The 12,134-nt window shown below is 43.6% G+C and overlaps 1 protein-coding gene across 5 annotated transcripts in view; it reads left to right on the forward strand.

Moving 5' to 3' along the window:
• Positions 1 to 12,134, forward strand: part of SAP30 (Sin3A associated protein 30) — a 93,862-nt gene that overhangs the window by 48,316 nt on the left and 33,412 nt on the right. For 3 of the 5 annotated variants that reach the window (XR_001918410.1, XR_001918409.1, XR_001918412.1), the window contains one exon: positions 8,168 to 8,204. The gene's annotated coding sequence lies outside the window, so the exon portion shown is untranslated. Of the gene's footprint in view, positions 1 to 8,167; positions 8,205 to 10,750; positions 10,877 to 12,134 lie in introns of all 5 variants that reach the window. The other 2 variants (XR_001918408.1, XR_001918411.1) reach the window with 1 other exon arrangement.

The following is a 12,134-nucleotide window of genomic DNA, read 5'->3' on the forward strand; positions in this document are numbered from 1 at the left end:
GCATGTGTGGACTGGGTCTGCATCTGGTGTTGAGGAGAACCTTTAGCTTAGGGGGCCTCTGTTTGGGGTCCAGTGCAAGCACCCAGTTTTCCTCTCCATTTGTAGGGACAGTGCTAAATCTAGTGACATACCTCAGTGAGACTGAGACTTAGGAAATTCATGGTTGGTTGTTATCAGGGCCTCCTGCCACTCTGCAAACCACCCCTATGGAGAGTGATGCACAATTTCCTTTAGGTTGATTCCATAAGTTGCATTTCAGAAAGAAAGAGTGACCTGACATTACAGGGAAACCACTTTTAGTTGCTCCATTTCCTGGAGCCTACAGCTTTTTTTATTTTTTTCTTTTGGTACAGCTGGCAAAACGCCTGGGACAAGATGTATTCAAATCAAGTCAAAGCAGAGCTGTGTTCAGAGAAACAGATGGCCCACCTAAGGTGAAAAAATTACTTTCTTGCGGGGAAAGGCCGGGTGGTTTATTCACGTCTCCCTCTAGGAAGGCAGGAATGTGTGCAGGCAGAATAAATACAACACATCACAGGGGCATGCCACGGATGAACAGAGTCACTGGTTCTGAGCCAGGCAGCGAGAGGCATCGTCCTGCTCCAGGAAGGCTGCGGGAACTTGTCACACACATAGGAAAGTGCTCCCAGACCTGGAAAGTCACTCCATGAGTGGAAGCAATAAGAATCAGGACATAAGGGACGAGACCCTGCAGTCCACTCTTGCTGAGAGCCTGTCATGACACGCTGAGAAGACGGGGAACGGTTAGGATGAGCCAGGCACAGGCTCAGGAAAATGACTGAATATGAACAGAGCAGAACTGTGTTGTGTTTCATCTGAAGAAACCCTGTCTGGGGTTAATGTGGTTGGAGGTGTGGTAGACAGATAATCTGGGTTTGTTTAGAAAAGGGGAGACGTGGAATGGGAATTCATCACTGCTTATCTAACAACCTCTCTGCAGAGGTGTTGTTCATTGTTTAGTTGCTAAGTCATGTCCGACTCTTTGGGATTTCATGGACTGTAGCCCGCCAGGCTCCTCTGTCCATGGAATTCTCCAGGCAAGAATACTGGACTGGGTTTTCGTTTCCTTCTCCAGGAGATCTTCCCCACCCAGGGACTGAATGGATATCTTCTGCATTGGTAGACGGACTCTTTAGTACTGAACCACCGGGGAGGCCCTAAATGCAAAATAGAAATACCAGCACTGCATATTAATGTCTTCTTTCCCTGACTGGGAGAGTTGGCCAAAGGACTAATAGTGATGACTGTTGTAAAAATGATCTTAAAATAGTTGCTACATAGATAAAATAAGAGATACCTTCACTTGCAACTGAGATTTATGGAGGTTCTGTGAGATGGCAAAATGGGGTTTGCAATGCAGGATGTTTATTGCTCCCAGAGGCTGTGGCTAATCTCTTATGAAGCAAGGTTTCAGTTGAGTAGTGATTGAGTAATTAGAACAGAGATGCATTGTGTAACTCCTTCTTCCTCTTTATTTATTGTGAACCAGTGAATATCCCTAGTATCAAGCTATAGGCCAGCTTAATATATTTGATTTTTTAATATCTCATATCATAAGAGCTCAACGGTTCTTGCAAAAAGTGCCCACAGAAAGCCATGGCCTTATATGTATCTCTGCTGATGCTGAGCTTGTCTGATAGATTCATACATGGGCATCCTAACAGCCTTGTGTTTAAAGGGAACAAGAACTTACATTTAACCACCTTATCTTTACTTCTCATGGCTAAACTGTGAGACTGATATTATATCCCATATGTTAAGGGTGAAATTGAGATGCAGAGAGATTAAGTAACTTTCTCCAGGCAGTAGAGTACCTTCAAAGCTGAAAAAACATGCTCTCTTCTGCTCAGTTTTATACAGGAGAAGTGAGTGAAGTCACTCAGTCATGTCCGACTCTTTGTGACCCCCGTGGACTGTAGCCCACCAGGCTCCTCCGTCCATGGGATTCTCCAGGCAAGAATACTAGAGTGGGTTGCCATTTCCTTCTCCAGGGGATCTTCCTGACCCAGGGACTGAACCCAGGTCTCCTGCATTGCAGGCAGACGCTTTAACCTGAGGTGTTAATATAGTTGTTGTTCAGTTGCTCAGTCACGTCTGACTCTTTGTGATCCCGTGGACTGTCCTTCACTGTCTCCCCGAGCTTGCTCAAACTCATGTCCATTGAGTAGATGCTGCCATCCAATCATCTCATCCTCTGTCGCCCCCTTGTCCTCCTGCCTTCAATCTTTCCAGCATCAGGGTCTTTTCCAGTGAATTGCTCTCCACATCAGGTGCCCAAAGTATTGGAGCCTCAGCATCACTTCTTCCAATGAATATTCAGGATTGATTTCCTTTAGGATTGACTGGTTTGATCTCCTTGCAGTCCAAGAGACTCTCAAGAGTCTTCTGCCACAGCACAGTTTGAAAGCATCAATTCTTCAGCCGCCTTTATGGTCCAACTCTCACATCTGTACATGACTATTGGAAAAATCATAGCTTTGACTATATAGTAGAGCAGGATTTTCAGATTTCAAACCAGGCCTATCTGACCCCAAAGTCATTGCTCCTTCTGCTGTGCTCTGTGGACACGTTGGCATATAGGAGGCTTAAGAAATTGCTAAGGGTTATTTTTGTTTGTTTTTAAATAGCTATGCTATTCTGTGTAGCTTTTCTTTTTTACAGTTGTGTGTATGTGTGTAAAGTACATATAATATATAATTTACCACCTTACCCATTCTTTTTATAATTTTATTTATTCATTTATTTATTATTATTTTTGCTGTGCTGGGGCTTCATTGCTGTGCAGGCTTTTCTCTAGTTGCAGTGAGCAAGGGTTACCCTCTGGTTGCTGTTTGTGGGCTTCTTGTTGCTGTGACTTCTCTTGTTGCAGAACACAGGTTTGAGACACGTGGGCTTCAGTGGTTACAGCACATGGGCTTGGTAATTGTGGCCCACGGGTTTAGTTACTCCACTGCACGTGGACTCTTCCTGGACCGGGGATTGAACCCATGTCCCCTGCATTGGCAGACAGATTCTCATCCACTGTGCCACCAGGGAAGTCCCATCTTATCCAGTTTTAAGTTCAGTGATAGTTAAATGCATTCATAACATTGTGCATCCATCACCACCATCCTTCTCTGTAACATTTTGCATCTTATAAAACTAAAGTTGTATTCCTACTAAACAATGATTCCCCCTTCCCTTCTCTTCCAGCCCCTGGGAACCACCAGACTACTTTTGTCTCTAAGAATTTGACTACTCTTAGTACCTCATACATCTACTCATGTTCTCTTTTGGTGGTTGTTTGCATGAAATAACTTTTTCCATCCTTTTGCTTTCATTCTGTTTATGTCTTTGGATCTAAAATGGGTCTCTTGTAGATGTAGTCATATTCTGTGTTTTTATCAATTCTGCCAATCTCTGTCTTTTGATTGAAGAGTTTATTTCAGTTCAGTTCAGTCGCTCAGTCATGTCTGACTCTTTGCGACCCCATGGACGGTAGCATGCCAGGCCTCCCTGTCCATCACCAACTCCCAGTTTACTCAAACTCATGTCCATTGAGTCAGTGATGTCATCCAACCTTCTCATTCTCTGTTGTCCCCTTCTCCTCCTGCCTTCAATCTTTCCCAGCATCAGGGTCTTTTCCAATGAGTCAGTTCTTCCCATCAGGTGGCCAAAGTATGGGAGTTTCAGCTTCAGCATCAGTCCTTCCAATGAATATTCAGGACTGATTTCCTTTAGGATGGACTGGTTGGATCTCCTTGCTGTCCAAGGAACTCTCAAGAGTCTTCTCCAGCACCATAGTTGAAAAGCATCAGTTCTTCAGCCCTCAGCTTTCTTTATAGTCCAACTCTCACATCCATACATGAGCACTGGAAAAACCATAGCCTTGACTAGATGGACCTTTGTTGGCAAAGTAACGTCTCTGCTTTTGAATATGCTGTCTAGGTTGGTCATAACTTTTCTTCCAAGGAATAAGCGTCTTTTAATTTCATGGCTGCAGCCATCATCAGCAGTGATTTTGGGGCCCCCCAAAATAGAGTCTGCCACTGTTTCCACTGTTTCCCCATCTGTTGGCCATGAAGTGATGGGACTGGATGCCATGATCTTAGTTTTCTGAATGTTGAGCTTTAAGCCAACTTTTTCACTCTCCTCTTTCACTTTCATCAAGAGGCTCTTTAGCTCCTCTTCACTTTCTGCCATAAGGGTGGTGTTATCTGCATATCTGAGATTATTGATATTTCTCCTGGTAATCTTGATTCCAGATTGTGCTTCCTCCAGCCCAGCGTTTCTCATGATGTACTCTGCATAGAAGTTAAATAAGCAGGGTGACAATATACAGCCTTGACGTACTCCTTTTCCTATTTGGAACCAGTCTGTTGTTCCATGTCCAATTCTAACTGTTGCTTCCTGACCTGCATACAGATTTGTCAAGAGGCAGGTCAGGTCATTTGATATTCCCATCTCTTTCAGATTTTTTCAGTTTGTTGTGATCCACAGAAGAGTTTATTTACAATTAAAATAATTACTGGTAAGGATTTACTTCTGTGATTTTGCTATTTGTTTCCTAAATGTCTTGTAGCTTTTTTTATTATTATTATTCATCTCCTGCATTACTTACTGGCTTCTTTTGGTGTATTCAGTTGATTTTTAATTTTTAAAAATTATTATTATTTTGGCCTCTTGTGTGGCTTGCAGGATCTTAGGTCCCCTTGTGATAGTGCAGTCTTAACCTCTGGATCACCAGGGAAGGCCCTGTGTCAGTTGAGTTTTTGTAGTGAAATGTTTGAATTCCTTTATTTCCTTTTGTGTATCTTCTATAGCTATTTTCTTTGTGATTACCACAAAGATTTCCTTTAACATCCTAAAGTTATAACAGTATAGTTTGAGTTTATTCCAGCCTAACTTCAATAACATACCCCAAATCCTTTATAGCTCCACTCCCATCCCTTTCATTTGGTGATATCATAAAATTACCTCTGTTTACATCATATGCCCCAAAATGTAAAATATTATATTTTAAAAATGCAATACTCTTAAGTCATGTACAAAACAAAAGGTTCAGTTGCAAACCATTGTTACAAAACACTAGCTTTCATAATTATCTGTGTATTTACCTTTGTTGAGATCTTGATTTTTCCATCTTGTATAGGAGTTAATTCTTAGGCAGTTTGATAAGGAGTCTGGGGCCCTCAAGGAGGAAGGGGTCCAGGGTCCTCAAGGGGGAGAAAGGGGTCCAGAGCTCTCAAGGAAGAGAAAAAGATAAATGTTTTTCCATCTGAGGGGCTTCTTGATTTTTCCATCTGATGGGTTTCCCTGCTGGCTCAGTCAGTAAACAGTCTGCCTGCAATGTAGGAGACCTGGGTTCAATCCTGGATCGGGAAAATCCCCTGGAGAAGGAAATGGCAATCCACTCCAGTACAGACAATGGGGTCACAGACAATGGGGTCACAAAGAGTCAGACAGGACTGAGTGACTAACACTTGTGATTTTTCCATAGAGATTTGAGTTTCTCTTATGGCTTCAAATGTCTTTTCATTTCACCTTGCAGGACTCTCTTGGGCATTTCTTGCACAACAGGCCCACTGGTAACAGACTCCCTCGCTTTTATCTTGATATCTTAATTTCTCTCTTACTTTCCAAGGGCAGTTTTGCTAGATATAGAATTCTTGGTTGACGGGTTTTTTCTTATAGCATTTTGACTATATCAGCCCACTGCTTTATGGTCTCCAAAGTTTCTGATGAGAAATCTACTGATAGTTCTATTAAGGATCCCTTGTGTGTGATTATTTGCTGCTATATTGCTACTTCCTGGATGTTCTTTTTTGGGGGGCTTTCAGCTCACCATCCTTGGACATTGTTGAACTTGTTGGATATTTATATTCATGTTTTTCATCAAGTTTGGCACGTTTTCAGCCATTATTTCTTCAGATATCCTCTCTGCCCTTTTCTCTCTTCTCTTTCTGGGACCTCTAGTATGTGTACGTTGGTCTGCTTATTAGTGCCTCACTAACAAGCACTGTTTAAAAAAAAAAAAAAAAAAAGGACACTGTTCCGTTTAAATCTCCTGGCTGTCACTTAAGCCAGATGAAGAGGGGCTTGCATTGGGGGGGAGGTGCTACAACAGTGACACTGCCTTTTTGTCTGGACCTATGTGGTCAGAAATAGCGACCAGTGATCAGAGCACAGACCGCTGGTATCCACTTTGCCCACCCAGGCTCCTGCAAGTTGTGGACAAGCTGCTTCAGGAATCGTGCTTAGCTGCCTGCCATGAGGGTTAGGATGCAAGGCTGCTGTGGTGCTGAGAGCTGAAACTGGCCCAAATTAACTGTCCCCGTCTTCTCCTGGACATTGCAAGCCTTCAGTAAACTGTCCAGAGTTCCACAGTAGTTACATCAGACAGATTCTGCCAGCTCAATTGTTTTCCAGGGTGGGACACAGATTCTCAGAACTTCCTACTTCATCATCTTTCCAGAATTGGCCAAAATTAAAAAAAAAAAAAAAAAGATTTCCTTTTTATTTTTTGGAGCAGTTTAAGTTCACAGCAAAATTGATTGAAAGGTACAGAGATATCCAATATAGCCCTGTCCCCATCATCATCAGCGAAATGCCTCTGGATTTTAAAGTGTGGGTGTGTGCATGTGCCTGCTTAGTCATGTCCAACTCTTTGCAGCCTCATGGACTGTAACCCACCAAGCTCCTCTGTCCATGGAATTTTCCAATACTGGAGTGGGTTGCTGCTTCCTACTCCAAGATTATGAAGTACTACCATTAAAACCATGTATAAGGAAACATTTCTTGAGAAAAGGCTAGTTGTCATATTGGAGCATTTCAATGCTTTCCACAGCTGGCATGTCTGGCCATTTTAGGACCAATACTCATGCACCAGGGGCTTCTTGGTACTTAAGAGGCAGGAACCATCATGTCTTCTTCTTCTGGGTGTGCATTTGAAGTGCAGGAATAACAGTAATACTGTCTCCCAAAGTCATGTGCTGTCAGTGCCTCCAGCATCTTCCTACTTATCTGGGAGCCATCTTTCATTATGATTTATCCTACCTGAAGCCTCTTGGTGTAAATAGCTGCCAAATTTTAGAGTCTGTTGCTGCACCGTCTCACCCCATTGCTGGGCTCACTCCCACTCTTTTGTCTCAGATCCGTGAACATGGATTCCATCCTGTTTGTTATATGAGTCTGCTGAATAATTCTCCCCCATGCCAGATTCCATCACATGGCTGCTATCTGTATCATCTTATAGCACAGCTCCAATGAGCTCATGCTTTTGCTCAAAAAAAAAAAAGAAAAGAAAAAAAAAAAGGTACCTCTCCTATTCCAAAATCCCTAGAAACTGAGGTAGTTCCCAATTTCCCAGAGTCTCTTCTTCCCAAAGCATGAGGTCCTAGGACTAGAGGGAGCATTTGATGTTTTGGGGTGGTGTTTCCTCAAAGTGGTGCTTCCTGAAAAGCTATCATCAGATGCAACAGCTCTGCTTTGTAACAAATCTATGCTGCTGCTGCTAAGTTGCTTTAGTCGTGTCCTGCTCTGTGCGACCCCGTAGATGGCAGCCCACCAGGCTCCGCCGACCCTGGGATTCTCCAGGCAAGAACACAGGAGTGGGTTGCCATTGCCTTCTCCAACAAATCTGTAAGAAAATAATAATTCTAGACTCTCCAGTCTCCACAGAAAAGCCCTCATCTTTTTCCGTTAAGTTGTTGTCTAGCGCCACCTGGTGTTAGAACTAGGCAGCAGCGACTCGAGAGAAAAAGGAAAGAAAACCCTGTTAATGTTTTATCCCAGACTGATTATCTTTAGCACCAGAAAGGAACCTTACAGATCAGTTAGATGGATGCCTCACTTTATAGATCAGTAATTTATCCAGGATTTAGAGAAAGAACTGGAGCAAGGTTTCAGTCCCAGGCTTCTCAGTTTTCCCACACATCCACTCCTTGCCCCCATAACTTCTTTTTAACACAGTCTTAACCACTGGACTGCCAGAGAATTCCACCCCACCTCCCACCCAACAGCCACCCAACCCTCCAGAGGAATTGGGCCAGAGTGATGATGCAACTTCTGGAAGAAGACAACAAAAGGATACTAACTTTCACTGACCCCTTCATATAAACAGTTACTGTGCTAAGTACATTTATAATATCTCATTTATTCTTCACAGGTAGCCTGTTCCTATTCCTGTTTCACCGTTGAATAAGGTGAGAAACGGAGTGACTCCCCACGGTTACGCTGTATTACTTCCTCACCGTTACCCGCTCCCTCCTTGCCCTTGTATCTGGGCCACATTTACATTTCCCTGCTCCCACTGACTCTGCGCTTGGCCAGTGGGACTTTCTTTGGTCAGTGGGATGTGAATGAACTTGATGTTTGCCCCAAATGAGAAGAGGCTGTAAGTTCCGTGGTGCAATTAGATGTACTTCAGCCCTGTCCTCCTCTGTGGGGACAACATACCCCAGAAGGTGGCTGTCTCTTCAGCTCTACCCCTGAAATAGGACACACATGGAGCAGGTCTGAGCCCACCAGACACAGTCGACTGAGTTAGCCTGCAGCCTTTACGAGATGTAAACAAAAAAAATGAATATTTGTCCTTTATGCCATTGAGAGTTTGGGGTTGTTTGTTGCTGCAGCAAAGCTGACCCATACAGGCTTGAACACAAGTCTGACTGACTCTAAAATCTCTTGTGAAACTGTAAAAAAGAAACTTGCTCTCAGGCGATGTCTAATTAAACTAACTTGAGAATCTATGTGTTAGGCCTTTTTAAGTAATGAATTAACTTGGCTGCACTGGGTCTCAGTTGTGGCATGTGGAATCTTCAGTTGTGGCATGTGGGATCTAGCTCCCTGGCCAGGAGATAGAACCCAGACCCCCTGCATTGGGAGTGCAGAAGTCTTAGCCACTGGCAGGGAAGTTCCTATGTGCTACGTATGAGCTTATTAACATTCTCGCCTCCTTGGACTCCTTGCTTAATTCTACCCTTGCACTGACACGTATCCTGAGGGTCTGATTTCATTCTGCAACCTGCTTCTCCAGTTCCGCCTACTCTGTGCTTTTGAGTCTCTTTTCCTTGATTTACTTTTTCCTCTTTTTAAAAGCACTTATTACCTTCCAAAATACTCTACAATCAACTTATTTACAACACATATTTTTTAAACGCTGCCCAGTTGAATTTTAAGAGGGAGGGAGCTTTTAGGCCTGTTTTGTTTATTGTCATTCCTTCGTCAGTGCCTGGCACATGTGTGATCAGCTGCTTAGTCACGTCCACCTCTTTGTGACCCCACTGACTGCAGCCCACCAGGCTCCTCTGTCCACGGGGATTCTCCAGGAAAGAATACTGGAGTGGGTTGCCATGCTCTGCCCCAGGGCCTGAACCCAGGTCTCCCGTGTTGCAGACTGATTCTTTACCATCTGAGCCCCCAGGAAAGCCTGGCACATAGTAGGCGCTGAAAAGTGTTTGATCACTGAATGAATAAAAACACTTCTGAAATCATGGTAGCTCTTGTGTTTTAATAGCTTGACCAGTAGAGGTCATAGATGAGTTCTTTAAATATCTTGGACTCGCAAAGACTTCTACATCTGCTTTTATGTCAGGATCTGTTCACTCTGGATGTCTCGGGGATTAGTGTGGGTTGCCCTTTGGCAGTGATCAATCTGGTGGTGGCGTTTGGCGTATATCATGAAAACTGCTGAAAGTGGCAAATTGATGATGCGTCAGATTGCTTTCTCCTCCATCTTTGACCTAGTATTGGCAGTCAAGTAGGATGCAAAATGGGGCAGAAAGTGTTGGCTTTAAGGTTGCATCTATTTATAGAAGTTGCTTGTAAGTAAAAGTTAAATTCAGTCCAACAACCAGCTGCTGCTGCTGCTAAGTCACTTCAGTCGTGTCCGACTCTGTGCAACCCCATAGACGGCAGCCCACCAGGCTCCCCCATCCCTGGGATTCTCGAGGCAAGAACACTGGAGTGGGTTGCCATTTCCTTCTCCAATGCATGAAAGTAAAAAGTGAAAGTGAAGTCGCTCAGTTGTGCCTGACTCTTAGTGACCCCATGGACTGCAGCCTACCAGGCTCCTCCGTCCATGGGATTTTCCAGGCAAGAGTACTGGAGTGGGGTGCCATTGCCTTTCTCCGCAAACAACCAGAGAGGATAGTAAATGCTTAGTGTCAGTTGCAAAGCTGTTTGCCTAGATTAACAACACAACCTCCCCAAAGTGTGTGTATGGTGTGTGTATGTTCAGATATAGCCTAGACATCCTGGAACCCTTCACTGACCATTTTCTCTCCTTTTTTACAACAAAACATGGCAAAGCAAGAATCATGAGCCATGACTCTACCTGTATGTGTTTTGTTCTCCCTGAGTTACATGCTTAACCTCACCGTGCATAACTTCACGGTGGGTAGGGAGATTTAAAGGGATGATGACACTGGATTGGAAGCTAATTGTTTTCTTCAGGTTGGCCAATTGTTGGGTTTTGGTCGATTGATGAGTTCAAGGATAAGGATTTGAGAAGGAAAGAAATCTAATTTTGTGGCTTCCCTCCCATGTACCAGGCACTGTGCTAAGTACTTTTACAGGTCGTCTTGTCCACTCCCTGAAGTGAATGGTGACAAAGGTCACACCTAGTACTTAGTGGAAGCTCAAAAATGACTGAATAAAGAAGCGAGCGAGTCGATGACTATTAAGAAAAGGATCTGTTTCTTTGTTTTGGTTTGTTTGAGGGGGTTGCTTTGTTTTATTTCCTCAATAGAACAAAATCCAACTGAAATCCAGAATGTGGGCACATATGTTTGGCGTTTATTCATACCACATGTCCATTTGCTAGGCACTGAAAAAGGATGCCTGGGATGTGGTTCCCGTCTCAAGATGCTGGAAGGTAGGCGTGGGCGTGGATGGAGCACTAAGGGGGGCTGTTGTTCTTGTTTAGTAGCTCAGTCGTGTCGGACTCTTTGTGACCCCATGGACTGTAGCCTACCAGACTCCTCTGTCCATGGGATTTCTTAGGCAAGAATACTGGAATGGGTTACCATTTCCTTCTCCAGGGGATCTTCCTGACCCAGGTCTTGAACCCACTCAGTCTCCTGCTTTGGCAAGCGGGTTCTTTACCACTGAGCCACCTGAGAAGCAAATAGCCAGATAGCATAGTTTTCTTCTATTATGAGGCTTGTTGCTAGATAAATGCAAGGGTGGATTCTCCTATCTGATGATATAAAAGAATCAACTACCAATTACTCAACAACACGTTTAGTGTGGTACACTGGGCAGGAGAGGATGAAGAGTTCCCCCCAAAGGTTTACAGAGGAGTGCGTCCTCACTCTGGCTTCTTCCTCTCCCCTCTTTTTCCTGCTCTCCTGTGCTGAGAGCCTTCCTGGACTATTAGGCACGTGATATTGTCAATGCGAGTGTAATCGGTACACAGAATGTAAAGACGCCAAGTGTGCATGAGCAAATGAGAGGTTCCTAGTCAAATCCAAACAAACACATACTTGATAATGGCTTTTGGCTGAAATGCATTTTTATATTTTATAGCATGTTCCCATTTGCCCGTGGTTAGTGAAGATTAAGCTTGCCAAGCTTTAATGTGGTGCAAATGCCATGTTGAAGTCAAGTGCGCGGTTACAGGATCTGCAAGTAGAGAGCGTTATCAACAGCTGTGGTTTTCCAATGCCTTGTGAGACTGGAAAACCAGAGCACATGTGCCTCTAGTAGAGTGGGCATTAACATGCCCATTAATGTTTTAAAATATAACTTGTGGTCACTGGTCGTTTCATATGGTTTTATAGTTACAATGAAATTCTGATTATGTTTGATAATGTCCAGAAGGCAGAAATTGGTTGAGTCCCTCATTAATTAATTATTGAAGGATTTATGGAGAGACTTCTCTGTTCACGGACGTGTACTTGGTGCTAATTTGTAGCCAGTCACGTCCCACCCCTCCCCATCCACACGTTTGCCAGAATTGCCATGAGTGTAAGTGTTCATTTGAATCTCATCCCTTTCCTTTTATCACCATTAAAGGATGCATCTTAAGAAATAAAAAAGTGGAAAGGTAGGAGAATTGTCATAAAGATAATGAAGGAAAACAGTAGTTCTAAATTGTTAAACAGTTTACTTCTGTAGAGGAGGAGGATTCT

This window comes from Capra hircus, chromosome 8 (assembly GCF_001704415.2).
Source record: "Capra hircus breed San Clemente chromosome 8, ASM170441v1, whole genome shotgun sequence".
Taxonomy (NCBI): domain Eukaryota; kingdom Metazoa; phylum Chordata; class Mammalia; order Artiodactyla; family Bovidae; genus Capra; species Capra hircus.